Source organism: Pinus tabuliformis, chromosome X (genome assembly GCF_031772625.1).
Source record: "Pinus tabuliformis cultivar Carrire ecotype Pingquan chromosome X, CPIR1, whole genome shotgun sequence".
NCBI classification, from domain to species: domain Eukaryota; kingdom Viridiplantae; phylum Streptophyta; class Pinopsida; order Pinales; family Pinaceae; genus Pinus; species Pinus tabuliformis.
This window is the reverse complement of record NC_142308.1, coordinates 717,292,695-717,305,995: the sequence shown is the minus strand read 5'-3', so window position 1 is coordinate 717,305,995 and position 13,301 is coordinate 717,292,695.

Below are 13,301 nucleotides of genomic sequence, written 5' to 3'. Positions count from 1 at the left end.
TCGGCGGGGGGCATGCGTATATCATCCTCGCAGTAGATTATTTTACTAAGTGGGCCGAGGCGATGCCTACATTTTTAGCAGACGGAAAAATTGTTGCAACTTTCGTTTTCGATCATATAATTACTAGATTCGATGTTCCTCAAGCGATTATTACTGATCATGGGAGTCATTTCGAAACATCATGATGACTAAACTAACAGATCAACTTGGCCTGCATCACGATAGTTCTACTCCATATTACCCACAGGCTAATGGTCTGGTTGAAGCCATCAACAAATTTCTAGTCATTATGATCCAACGAATCATTGGTATTCATAGGTCGAATTGGCATAACATGTTATTTTCAGTGCTTTGGGCGTATCGAACCTCAGTAAAAACATCAACTAGTTTCACTCCTTTTCAATTGGTTTATGGTTTGTAAGCTGTGTTACCCATTGAATGCGAAATCATGTCATTGCAAATAGCCATAGAATTACTCCCAACCACTTCCGAAGAGGAGAAACGTTTGTTGTGCTTAGCTCAGCTAGATGAGAATCAATGTGATGCTGCATTAGCAATCGAAACTCATGCCAAACGAATTAAAGCTCAGTATGATTGAAATGTTACACCTCGTAATTTTTCGGAAGGAGACCTAGTCTTACTATACGATCAAGAAAAAGATAAGCTAGGGGCTAGAAAATTTGTACCTATGTGGCTTGTTCCTTATGTTGTTAAGCGAAAGCTAGTGAAAGGGGCCTATGAATTGGTAAATTTTGACGGTGTCTCTTTGGGTAAACCCAGAAATGGTCTTTATCTAAAGAGATATTATGCTTAAATCGGGGTGTGGAGATTTTAGTTAGATTAGTTTCTTTCTATCTAGTGTGTTTTAGATTAGAAAAGTGTGCTTAGTTTAGAGAATGTTTTTATCATTATTCCTACTTACCTTGATTTTACTCTTGATATTGCAGATGTCGATGTCTCTTCAAACATACATTGGTTTCGCTAATGGTGCTTGTCGTAATACACAGAACATTTCTTCTGCAGCTTGGGTTATCTATTCACCCTCTTATGAGTTGGTATCTATGCATGGGGTAAGCCTCGGTCAAACAACGAACAACATTGCAGAGTATAGTGCAGTGATTGAGTTATTATCTGAATCCATTTCATTTGGGATTCGGAGTTTGATTGTTAGGTTAGATTCTGAACTCATTGTATTGTAGCTTAATAGAGTTTATGTCATTAGAAATCCTGTGTTATTAAGATTATTTTTGAGAGTTCGTCTCTTGGAACGTGAATTTGACTACATTGAATATCAGCATATTCCAAGATATTTAAATACATTAGCAGATGCAATTTCTTCTCGAATGTTAAATAGACATTTGCAATAATCAAACAGTAAATTTAAAAACATGCCATAACATGTTATACAAGATAGCCAGTAATAGTGATATATCATAGCATAGAAGTGTGTCAAGTATACATCGTCTTCGATCATAGGTTGAAAAACACGTTATGATCAGCAAAATTGATAGTACAAAAAGCAAAAATGTCGTATGAGTATACAAAGGCGATCATCCTATCACTGGTGGTGATCACGATAAGAAACCACTGCTCGGGCCACCCTACAAAGGAACCTCTTGAAAGGTCATGGGACCCCAATCACATAGCGCTGTAACCGAAGTGGAAGGTCATCTATGCTAGTCTCTGGAATATCTGTTGTCAAACGCTCTAAATGATTTTCCTTTTCGGTCAGGGTCTCTATAGATTTGTCCCATGGGGCCGGTACTGCTACAACTAGGTGTCTCCTCTCATAGGGCCGGAGAGTGGTTGGTCGCTGTGGACCCACATTTGCATTTGAAACTTTTTACTATCAATTTTGGACGATTTAAAAACAAAAAAATTAAAACTTAGAAAAATGTTGAGAATGATTTTACCTGAATCATACCACTGCTCTCCTGGTGGAAGAGTCATGTCTGGATCACCACGATAATCCATCCCAACATAAGGAAAATCCTGAATCATGAAAAGTTGGTTCTCCAACCAACAAAAATACTTAGGCGGAAATCGAACAACCTCTGAACCCTCCTCAGGATGACGGGCCATAACTGTAACCTAGCGCATTAGCTTAGGATCTTGGGAAGTCTAGCTCCAACAGAAAGATGTTTTGGGACCAACATCGGGACCCTCTCTAGACCAAAGCTCACAACTAGGAAACCATATCCAAAGTTTTTTAGTTTTCCGTTCTTTGCTCTAGTTAGTTGGCCTTTTACATTCGCCAACACAGCTTCACACCAGTTGAAGATGGTGCCTCGATAATAGTCTACTGCCATTCACATTTGGGATCTAGTAGCTACATGCAGTGTTGCGCTTCCGCAGAGTCTGGTGACAGTAAATGCAATCACTTTAAGTTCAGGATGGGAGATAGTTTTGATATCAATCCCTTTGTCCTTTGTTTGGTCATTACAAAACTCTAGTCGAAGACTATCGACAGACTGGCCACCTAGCCTAGTCCTAAATAGAGATAATCGTTCACCTCTATTAGGAAAACCATTCAAGAAGTAAATGTCGTCTAGCACCATTTCGAGCCGGTGGCCACCAATAATGAAACACTGGTCCTGAATATTCCACCTGTCCACTAGCCATTGCAAAAAGTCTACTTGGTCCCTCATGCCAGGTATGGCCCAGAATTTAAATAGCTTGCATGCTCTCAATGCATCTATTGAGGGTTGATGATTTATCGTGGCAAGGTCCACATCCTTGTGCTCCTGTTCCCGCCAAATGAGCATTGTGTATATCCTACATTGCAAAAACGGCGAATTAGAACATTTTAGTTCAAAAATTTTGGGCGGAAATGGAAAAAAATGAAGTTTCAAAACCTATTTTTTGGGGTCCGCACCCGCTAGTTAGGGATAGTGCGTAGATCTGCACTCTTCCCAAGCAACAGGTGCGGGCCCCTAGCTCTTTCCTTTGTAGGAAAAAGTTGAGGTCCGCAGGTTTCGCATGCTGCGCCTGCGGACCCCCACGAGTGGTCTTTTAAACTAATTTTTCTCTAAAAAATCAAAATGGAAGCCTAAAAATGAAATTCAAACGGTTGAAATGCAAGATTAAAGTGATGTGGATTACCTGGAGCTGACGGTTTTCGGTTCCAACGGACGGATTTTCTGCAATCTTCACAGGAAGTTTCTTACCCAAAAGCTCTCTTTTCTCACTCTAAAGTCAAACGGTAAAAATGAATTTACAAAAGCCCTTTTTATAAGATTTTTTGAATAAATGAATTTTTAATTTGTTTATTTTTCACTTTAAAAAGGTAACTTTTTGATGCATTTTTATTTATTTTAAACAGGTATGAGTAATGTTTGAGTTTTTGTGTAGAATATTGGATTTTTTAGGCAAAATTGATCATTTTCAACAAAAAACATTTGAGTCCTCTTTAAGCTCTTTTCTGACTCGTAAAATATGAAAAGATTGTTGAGTTTTTCTTTTTAAGCTCGTTAAAACGGAATTAAAAGGACGGTCCACTTACAGCTCTTTTCTGACCTCATAAACATGAAAATATTGTCGGGCTTTTATCGTTTCAAGTTCGATATTGGTTATAAAACGGCGTGTCTTTGATCGGTTTTTTACTTTTTCAGATTAGGGCCACTAATTATGAAAAGTACTCCTTGATCGTAATGATCAAGCGGTTCTCCCAAGTATTATTTTATACTTTTTCGGGCTTGGGAGACACAAATTTACGAAAAATGACAACCATGGAGTTTTCTTAAGTTTTTCTTCTGACTCCATAAAATTGAAAAACGCTGAGTTTCTCCTATACTGGACTCGTTAAAATGTAACAGTAAAGGACCTGTTCAATTTTAAAACAAGAACGAACCACTCCTTCTTAGGGTTCAAATTTTAAACTAAGTTGGACTCATCCAAAGGGTGAGCTTATAACCAAGCAAATGTTATCCTCCTCAAGCTTATCAAAAATAAAGAGGTACTTGCCAGAAATGGTGGGGAAAAAGAGAGAAAAATGAACCTGTTTGTTATACTTTGTGTCTTAGAAAAGCATTCAATCACTCTTGAACACGACACTTTTTGTTCAAATGGGTTGGGAAATCCTTTGCCTAACAGTTAATCAAACCATATTGAAAGTCTTTAGCCAGTTTCGGGGTATTAGCTTTGGGTCAATTGTCACCAAACCATCTGCAGTGTCGTTATGTCTTCAAGAGGTCAATTCAAATAAACCATTCATCTACAAAATATCTGTCATCCATCTTGACCATCCCTGAGTTAGTCCTTACCAAATATATTTCTTTAAACTTGATCTATGATTTCGTGTTGTGGGCTTGCCTACGACGGATCGCTTTCTATCGACTTCAGCTCATTATCTAGAAAGATGATCTAGAAATCGTCAGTACCTTGGAATCTGCATGCCTCAATGGCAGGTTTCTCGCCTTCGACGACAGGTTGCATCATTGACCTTCGATCAAAGGATTCTATGACATGTTTGACATCAGCTCATCTATTCACATTTCATGGATTGTACTGAGTACTTTGAGAGCCATTAACATTACTGGTGGTTTCTCTCACACTTGTTAATAGTTCACATCATTGACTGGTAATCAAGTGGTTTCTACCATGTTCGGCTTCAATACATTCATTCACATGGATAGAATCATACTAGTTCCGGAAGCAGAAATAAAGACCCTGGATCTAGTTTCCACCATCCAGGCTACGAGGAATTTTGTTATTCATTATACAGTGGGCTATTCATAAACAGATGGTTGCGCCCATACTGTGTCTACATATGTCTATACTTGTGATGTATTACAAAACCATTCCTATATCAGAGCAGTTTAGTTAGTTTTTCTAGTCAGTTTTGATCTGAGTATGGGAATTCCTACCTCAGCGATGATATGTTCACATATATATATTTTGTATTGAATGTTTTTACAGGTTCTGACCAGGGTTTCCAAAGGATGATCTTTGAAATGATAAAGTACTTCACTCTTCTTAGATGACAAATATTGTCCTCATCTATAACAAACTTCGCACTTTAGGGGGAAATCTGTTGCACAAAATATTGTCACCATGACATTCTGCAGTCAGTGTGAGTTTATCACCACTCATACTTTCCTCCTTTGCAAGTCTTAAACCGCAGTTCTTCATGTCAAGCCTTGAAAAATGAGATAAGCCCTTAAAAATCTCTAAAACTCTGGTTCCGCACTTTCTCTTAGCATTACCTGCGGTCCCGCACCCACTGGTCATGTCCCTTGCGTACCTGACTGCTCTGTTTCTGTGTAATGGGTGCAGACCCCTGTAAAAGTAAAAAAGGCACAAGTAAATTCTTAAAAACTCACTTTGGGTTATTTCTGGAAGCTTCTAGAGGGAATCTTGAGGTGGCAAGTTCGCTCCTTTAAGGTGCATGCATCCCATACCTAAAGGAGCTAATCGCTTGATGTGAGGAGCTTATCCCTTTGAAGGAGGACTCTATCCCTTCATAGGTGGACCTGTGACCTCCTTCCTTTGCACTATAAAATGAGGCATTGGGCTAGTTACTGAGGAGGTTGAAAGCTAAATATTTTTTAGGGTAAATGCTGTTGGAATTTAGTCTTCCTAATTGAGCTTGAGAGGAGAGATTACATACCTTTTTTGATCTCATTGGGAAGAGTGTGAGGCTTGTTAAAGTAGAGGAGATTCTTGCTTGGACCCTGGGAGGAGCTTGTATAACATCAAGGCACCAAAGGTTGTAAAGTTCTTCTATTCTTAAAGTTAATACAATCAAGTTTATTTTTCTCAATAAGCTGTGTTTTATGGTTTATTTCATGGATTCCTTGATCACCATGATGAATATGATTTATTATATTAGTTATGCAGGTGTTATTTGATGTGTACTTGTTTATGTTTGCAGGTTCTTGAAAGGAAACTCATTCGGACGGTCGAAGCGTGGCTGCCACAAACTAGCGTTGGACTTAAGGTAGGGTCTAAAACACCTCTTGGTTTTTATTTATAAATTGCAATATATTTAGAGAAAAGTAGATTTGCTTGTTCTGCTTGTCGCTAGATATCTGTTGATACTAGGGAGATTGGTCTTGTCCGCAAGAACGATTTATCCAGCCGACACCATCTGTGATTTCCTTGACTACATAGTATCCCAACCAGTGCATTTGAAATTTACCCTGGAACTTTGAGAACTTACTATCATAGAGAAGAACCAAATCATTCACCTTGAAACTGTGCAGCTTAATATACCTATCATGTCAGGCCTTCTCACGTTCCTTTTGTACTTGTTGGTGAAATCCTATAAGAAATCGGTCTTCTTCCAACTCCATTAGCTACACAAGTCGTTCCTCCAAGGTCTCACGATCCAAAATCTCTATCAAAGCCGTAATGCGTAGGCTTGGAAAAATATATTCCATGGGCATCACCACCTCGATCCCATATACCAACCTAAACAGGGTTTGGCTTGTCAACTTCTTGCATGTTGTCCTTTATGCACACATCCCAATCGTTCCTCTTTGCCTTACATACCTTTGTCAATGCATTCTCCATAATCTTATTGAATGCTTCCACTGTACCATTGGCTTAGGGATGATAGGGCGTACTCTTTTAATGGTACAACTGGAACTCTTCGATCATCGTGTTGATTGTTTCGTTCAAGAAATGTGTTCCCCTATCACTCATCAATATCTTAGGGCGCACAAATCACGTTAAGACATATTCAAACAGTAACTTCGCAGCCGTAGCAGCAGTACAATCCTTCACTGGCTGAGCTTCCGCCCATCTGTTCAAGTACTTTGTCGTAGTAATAATGTACCGCACACGTGTCTTCCTTCCTAGTGGTTGTATTGGACCTACAAAGTAAATTTCCCATTTGTCAAACACTTCGAAACCTGAGGGTTTAAGGGCAGTTCATCTCTTCGCAAAGGCTTACCCATCCTTTGGAAAGCATCACATGCTTTACAAAATGCCTTAGAGTCTTTATGCATTGTCAGCCACCATAACCATGTGCACAGAATATTTTGCTTGTTCACTCTACCTACATAGTGTCCTCCCGCCATGCCTCCATGTGCTTCGACAAGGATACTAGCGTTCTCAAACAAATGTCCCGCTATAACAGAAAAATTAGCAGCACGAACCACCAGTTCCTTCTTCTGTTGAGTAGAATACCCTTCCGGAGTTGTTCCAGTAGACATAAACTGAATTATATTTTCAAACTTATCATCTGCAACGCGCACAACAAAGAGTTGCACATACGGCAATCCTTCTTCCAAATTGGTTGGTTTGTCACCTATCTCAATCCTGGATAGATGATATGGTCCCACATTCAACCGTCTGGGCTTCATATTCACTTTAAAATCATATTCCTGGAACAACAACAACCACTTACAGATTTTCCTCCACAACAAAGGCTTGTTGAGTAGGTACATGAGAGCAGAGTGATCTATGTACATTTTGAAGTGTGCACCCAACAAATAATGTTGAATCTTCTGCAGCACGTAGACCATCCCTAGCCCTTCGCACTCTATAGTGGAGTAATTATTTTCATCCTTCGACAGTTTCCAATGCTATTGGGTGATCAATATCACCTTCACCAAGCTGGGTCAATACCGCACCCAGCACAATACATGAGGCATCTACATGCACATGGAATTCTTTCTTCCAATCCGGAAATACTAAGATGGGTGCAGTCACCATCTTGTCCTTTAACACATCCAGGCTCTATTGACACTCCTCATCCCAACAAAAAGTCACATCCTTCTTTAAGATTTTCTCCATCGACGCAATTATTTGGGCATAAGACTTGATAAAATTCCTATAGTAGCCTATGTGGCCCAGCGTTATGTGCAGCTGCTTAACATTTGTGGGGGATTCTAAATTCACAATCATTGCTATCTTCGCAGGGTCCACCATCAATCCCTGCTTGCATACTACATGACCTAGAAAATTTCCAAAAGGCACACAAAATATACATTTCTTCAAGTTCAACGTGATCTGGTATCTGCGACAGGTATCCAGCATAAGGCACAGATTTGCAACATGGCACTTTACCAATCCGAGCATAGTCCAGTCATCAAAATATACCTCCAAGAATTTATGAATAAACTCCTTAAACACCATGATTACTACTCTGGAGAAGATCGCGGGTGCATTCTTCAGCCTGAATGGAATTACTGTATACTGAAAGCAACCCCACTCTGTCGTGAAGGTTGCCTTGCTACGATCCTCCAGTGCGATCTTTATTTGATGGTATCCTAAGAACCCATCAGTGAATGAATAAGCCTCCTTTCCCCCAACATTCTCTAATACTTCATCTGTAAATGGTGTCGGAAACAGATCATGCACTCTTGCATCATTCAGTTTCCTTAGATCTACGCATATCCTAATTTCTCCCTTTTGCTTCTTCTCTTGAACCACATGGGGCTCACCCAATCATATTATTCTATTGGTTCAATGATTCCGACCTCCATCATCTTATCAAGCTCTTTGCGCACCTTTTCTTTATATTTTGGATTGAGCCGATAAGGTCTCTACTTTACGGGCTTCGTGTCAGGTTTCAAAGTAATTTTCATTATGCCCAAATCTCCTACGATACCCTTCAGATCTGAGAACTTTGTTGGGAATAGATCTTGGTATTTGTGCAGCAATTCGGCCACCTTATTGACTGTATCTTCATCCCAATAGTCTCGTATCTTCACAAACTTAGGCTCTGTGTCAGATCCAATATTTACCTGTCGGGTTTTCAGCGACTCTGTTACATCAGGGTTCTCTATTTGAGGTCACTCAACTTCGAGTTGTCCCTCTGATTCTGGAATGTTAATATTTCGCGGATCTTCTTCCTCCTCCTCAGCAGTCACATTATAACATTCCAGCGCATGGCGCAGCTATGTACTCCAATATCGTTGAGTCCATTCTACCGGTTCTTTAGGCATCCTAAAGATAGTGGCTTTTGTCTCCTGAATCACTTCATCAATGCATTTGAACCCATCCTCAATGTTGAACGTCAATAAAAAAACTTTCTCTTAATATATCCCATTTAGTTGTCCCATGGAGAAGCTCTATTTCCGAATACTAGTTCATTAGGATTGTATCTAAGGTATGATAGAAGATGTGCGCCCATTCTGGTTGTGGCTCCGTTCACAAAGCTCTAGTCCACCGTGCCAAATGCTCACGAGGATCATCCTTCCCACTGTACTTCTCAATCATCCTGGTATTAGCATATCCAAACCCTAATTTCATCATCCTTTTATATTCCTTCCAACCAGCGAAGTTCTCTTTGTGTGTACCCTACCAACAGGCAGGTGTAGCATGCAGTTCCAATTCAAGAACTTGGAAGTGATGTTCTTTAGGCACTTCCCTTTCAAATTCATCCAAAAATAGATCAGCATCCATCAAATCATCATAATGTGGAAGCTTTCTTACCTCAGTTGGGACACAACGCAGTGATTTGGTCATCATGTTGCATCGAAGCATAGATACTTCGTGTAACCGATTTTGCCAGTGCTCGAGCTCTTCATCCGAGTCTGAGGTACAAGAACTATCCCTGTCCCATGCAATTCATCCATCGGCCATAGGATTGATCCAATCTTTGTCTCACGCTGTGATTTTGTATATTTGATCTAGATTTTCATCATCCTCCACAAAGTCGCAAACAGGTTCAGTATAGTGCACTCCCTCAGCAGGATCTAGTGGCACTATAACCCTGAACGCCTTCCTTTCAAAAGTCATCTTCCACTTCTTCAAGTTGATTATCACATCCATGTCAAAAGCCCAATCAATTCCTAGTAGCTTAGGATATAGATTGTTGTCATCTACTATTTCTATTACTTCAAAATCTGCCAGAGCACTTTCTCCTTCAATATCTATCGTCACACCATATAAGCGCCCCATTGGAATAATCTTTTGTTGATTGGTCATGCGTAGCTGTATAGGAGACCATTGCAGCATAGGTCTCCCAATCCTTTGCCACATTTGTTTAAGCAACACATTTTCATCTAACCCCAGATCCAAGATTACCTGATCCATTTCATACTCTCCTATCTGCACGGTTAGCCTCACCTCGCGCCTTGTTCGCTTCTTATGCTTACATAGCTTCCTTACAGTTCATTATTTTGAAGGAAGCTTAATGTTACCCGCACAATTGTCTATTATCTCTTGGAGTCCTTCTACTGCCTTCTTATCGCGCAGCAACTTCATACAGGTCTTTATAAAAGTGGCTAACAATGAAGGATCTACCTCGAACCATTTGTTGGATTAAGGGCGCCTAACCTGGGTTCAGATTTATTCGCACCAACCAAAAAAACCCTAACTGTTGGCCCTTTCAGCAACAACCTGCGTAGCGCAGGCTGCAAACTCACCTTAAGCAGTATTAGAGGATGCTAGAACCAGGTTTCTGCATCGAGAGGCCTATGTGATGGTCTTCCTGAAGATCTATATCTTAGATCTACCTTCACGCAGATCTATTCCTTCCGCCTGTCAACTACTGCAATTCTATCGAAGTGACCTTCAGTTCTTCGCGAAGGTACACGATCGTACTTAACTTGCATAAAAGGTATAGATTCACTACTTTAGCACAATAAATTGTATCCCTAGACATTCCTTCATGCAGATCTACCCTTTTCCGAATAGTTAATTACAACAAATCTATCTAATACTTCATGAAGGTAGTTAATTACCCTTATCATGCATAAATATTATAGATCCCACAGTTTCACGCAGTAAATACACTTTAATTCATAGAAAACAAATCATTGAGCAAAGATGCATAAACTTAAACATAAATAAGGAACAAGGCACAGATGTAATAGATTCGATCCAATATAGTCTTTATTAGATTTAACATCTAGTTACAAACTCTTTCCACCCTGCGCACTCAGCTACAGGAGCCTTCCCCTTTCGTCTAAGTATAGGAAACGGACTTTCCCTGCCTTAGCACCTTGCCCTTACAAAAATGATTCTCTATCAAAAGTTATTCTCTTAGACTCGGTATGACTCATCTATATATAACCTTTTCATTACAATACCATGTCTCGCGGACCATGGGTGAGTTTCAAAACCGACCTATCACCTACCCATACAAGGGGCTAAAGCCCCTTTGACTCTTACTTAGATTTGCGCTCCGCTTCCATGTTTCGCAGAGTCTTTACATTCTTTAACAAAAATTACTACAAAAATTGACTTAACTGTCAAAAATTGACCCTAGGGACCTTATCCCAACATGCTCTAAGTTATTCACTCTGAGTGTTAGTTGCTCCTCACTCTTGTGTTTCTCTTGGCATGCCAGTCCCGATAAACATAATTTAGCAGAAACGTCTTGATCGACCAAACCCAGAAGGAAACCTGTTGTTCAGCAACAACCAATTGCTCCTCCCCTCGAGGCCACAGAATTTCCTACACCATTTTCCGATACCATATGCACCCCAAAATCCAGAACCTCTACCTAGGAGGCCATGTATCAGCTTTTCAAAGATGAAGAGCCGAGGGTAACAAAAATAGTAGCCACAGCTGAAGATTCATTCCCAGTTTTTGATACTACATATAGTGATTTGGCCAATTCATTCCTCCACAAAATTGTTGCTTGACCAAACATCTTTCCTTACATGGATATGATCAGATGGGTCGTCAACCATCTAAACATTGCAAACATAAACTTTATGACCAAGAGGAACACGATCATCGACTCTTTCACCAGCAAAGATTTGTCTCAAATGTACCAGTTGCCGTCACCTCAAAAGAAATATGATAAGGACTTCATTGAGAAATTCATGAAGGAAAATCAAGACAAATCTGAGGTCATCAAAGGATGGAGAAGAGATGCTAGCAAGCACAAGCAAGAGGACAAGGGTATGTACTCTATAGCTTCTCTTGTTGGACCCTATTGTTATGTTGTCGCCATGATATGTAGATTATTTGGTTATGCCAATACCCAAAAATTTTCAGACCAATGGGTACCCCTGATTGATGCAACCTCTGATAGCTATGTTATGGACTGGGGGACTATTATGTCTAATAATTTAAGTATCCAAATCCTAGAATATAGGAAGAAACGCAGTTTTTCTGAAAATATTTTTCCCCCATTTTACATGAGTGCCTACGTAATGGATGTTATTTGATTCACTTCTGATTTCCCATCCATGGGAGGAAATGGACTATATAGGACCTTATTCTTATCCACGTCTATCATATTATTCTTTGGGAACCAAAATATTAGCCCCATTTCTACAAAATTTTCCATGGAGTTGTGCTTTTGATCCACCAGTTTGTTTTAAATGAGAAATGCCCTAGAATCTTACCTGGAGCCAATAATGACTTCTTATCAGTTGGAAGATGGTTTGGAGAAGATTCCTTTACCTATATTTTGGTTTTTGGCAGCCTTGCACACCCACATGTGTTACCCCTATATATTCCCGACAAGCTCCTAGCTCAGGAAATAACCTATCAAACTATGGGAAATGACCTATCTAAGGTCATGAAAGATAATAAAAAGACAATGTGGCATGCCTTTCCATTTTATTGTGGTGTTTATTCCCTTGAGAATTTCAATCATGCTACTAAGGAAATCAAGGAAATATAGCTTATGAACTTTCCAACCATTCTGAATCAGTAGTTTGACCCCAATGATACTGCCAAGAATGTTAAACTCAGGAAAAACTCAGGTAATTCACAAATGAGCTTGATAAGTTTGATGACCTATTTGAGTCAATATCTGACTATGCAAAGGTTGAGAAAGAGGCAACAGCGTAGTTCGATCCATAAGAATTGATCCAGTTCAATCAATACAGGACTAAAAGGATTTCCCACTTACCCACAGATTTGTTAAAACTTAATCATTAGACCACAGAGCAGGATAAAGGAGTGAACACATCACAGGCCTTAGATGTAACTCATACAAAAGAGACAAAGGCTTCTTCTTCTTTACAGGCATAGGAATTTCTAACAAATAAGAATCTGGAAGAAATTTTGGAATAGTTTGCCAGAGAAGCTAACCCTAAAAATCTGCAAGCTCTATTCCATATGAAGATCACACAAACTCCTAAAATCACAGAGAAGACCTCGTTCACTGTTGAGGCTTCAAAGGAACCTATGGACATTGATGATTCGAAGATCATCCCAGTATTTTTGACCTCTGAGGTCATTCTGAAAATATAGGAGATTCCTCCTCTTGAGGTATTCTACAGCCTGAAGCATAAGGTAGTGGTCAACAAACATAGGAAAGGGAGAAGAACTGAAAAAAACTAGACTTTGGTCCCTGGCAATGCCTCCTTTCAAGTACTCTAGAAAGTTCCCAAGTCACCCCTGCTGAAGACCTAGGAAGACTATCACAGTATGCAGGAGCTTAT